The sequence below is a fragment of the Myotis brandtii genome, unplaced genomic scaffold (assembly GCF_000412655.1).
Source record: "Myotis brandtii unplaced genomic scaffold, ASM41265v1 scaffold112, whole genome shotgun sequence".
NCBI classification, from domain to species: domain Eukaryota; kingdom Metazoa; phylum Chordata; class Mammalia; order Chiroptera; family Vespertilionidae; genus Myotis; species Myotis brandtii.
In genome coordinates, this window is record NW_005353838.1 from 4,349,000 (window position 1) to 4,350,610 (window position 1,611).

Here is a 1,611-nt window from a genome sequence, read left to right on the forward strand (position 1 = left end):
AAAGAGGGGCTCGGGAGGGCCGCCAGCCCTGGCGGCACGTGAGTCTGGCACTGGCGGCGGAGCTAGCCGGAGCAGGCCGCGAGGAAAGCGAGGCCAGGCGCCTTTGTCTGCTGTTCTGGCCTGGATGGATTTCTTTCCCAGTCCTCTCCACATTTCCTGCTCCCGCCCCTCTTCTGCTGAGGGCCCTTGTGTTCTTCCACCCTTGAGTCCTGCGTCCCCACCTCCGAGGAGCTCCTACTTCCCTTCCCGGCTGCAGCCAGCCGTGGAGTGGCATGTGCCCAGCCCGGGGTCCGAACCCCAGTAGAAGCTCTGATCTGAGTTCGCACATTGCCTGGCGCGACTGTAATCCGCCGAGTAGAGGGGAAATAGAGGATTCCGCGGGGAAGTGCATGCACCTGTCGGGAGAACACCGACTCGGGCCCCCAACAGCCAGCTGTGGCGGGAGCATCCCAGGCTGCACGCTGGGCTCTCTACACTCTCAACCTCGGCTGCAGACACGTCCTCGCCCGCCCAGCTGGCTCGCTGCTCTGCCCCTGAGAGGTAGCCTTGCTGAATCTGCACCCCAGGACTCCCCTCTGCTCCAGCCACCCCTCCTCCTTGCTTTCCGCCACTTGCTGCTCTCTCATTTCCTCTACTTCCCTTTCCTTTTCTTTTACTGTTATCCCCAACTCTGAAAGACAGGGGGATAGGTCTGAACTCCAGCGCCCCAGCTGCCTGACCCTGGCAAACGCTTAGCCTCTCTGAGCCTCGGTGCTTTTATCTGTAAAATGGGTCTTAGATGAACACTTCTCTTGTCTCACAGGGCGGCTATGAAAATTAGCCGCGGTGGTGTTTAAAGTGAAAGCACTTTATGGGCTTTTTACCTGCCAGGTATTAGCAGGGTTTGACTTTGGCACCGAGGTCATTCTGCTGCAGGAACTCCGTCCGTGCCATGCTGCCTCACTGACCTGGGGCTGTTTCCTCTCCTCGCCGGGGCTCCACTGGGCCTCGGCTCCATGGATTTCACTGTCCTGGTCGCAGTCTACCCTCGCCGGGGGCTGCAGGCACCGGCCAGAGCGGGGTGGGGTGGGAGTGGTGGGAGGAGTCTTGCTTTGAAGGATCCGAAGGGAATGCACGGGGGCTTCGTAGGCACCCCGGTGCTGCTGGCTGCAAGTTGAAACCCGAAGGCAGGATAGGCCCTGAGGAGTCTGATAATACGGCACCTCGTGGGTCCGCCGATGTGACCGGAGGACAGGCCCCTTCGCTATCTCCAGACCCCAGATGTCGAGGGAAGGGTTAATGGGGAGGGGGGGCGCGGGGTGGGAAGGGGGGCCGGGGATGAGGACCGGATGCGCGCTATTGTCTTCCCGACTCCCCCGTCAGACAGAAGAGCAGTCAAGCGAGTCCGATCATCTAGTCAAATACTATTTTTCACCCAATTAATTCCTGAACTCTTCCGCGACCCCATTTCATGCCAGTTTATTTTAAGCTGCCACTCGGCTGGAGACCCGCCAAGAAATTATGAGATGTGTTGGTCCCAGATGCCTCCGTGTTCCCTTTGCGGGCGGCTGTGGTCGCCTTTCGAGTCTTTGGGGCGGAGACCGAGAGCCGGGGCCAGGCGGTGGGCACCGG

The 1,611-nt window shown here is 60.4% G+C and overlaps 1 protein-coding gene across 1 annotated transcript in view; it reads left to right on the top strand.

The window, feature by feature from the left end:
• The window catches only part of GAD1 (glutamate decarboxylase 1 (brain, 67kDa)), a 42,877-nt gene that overhangs the window by 2,066 nt on the left and 39,200 nt on the right, over positions 1–1,611 (top strand). The window lies entirely within an intron of this gene.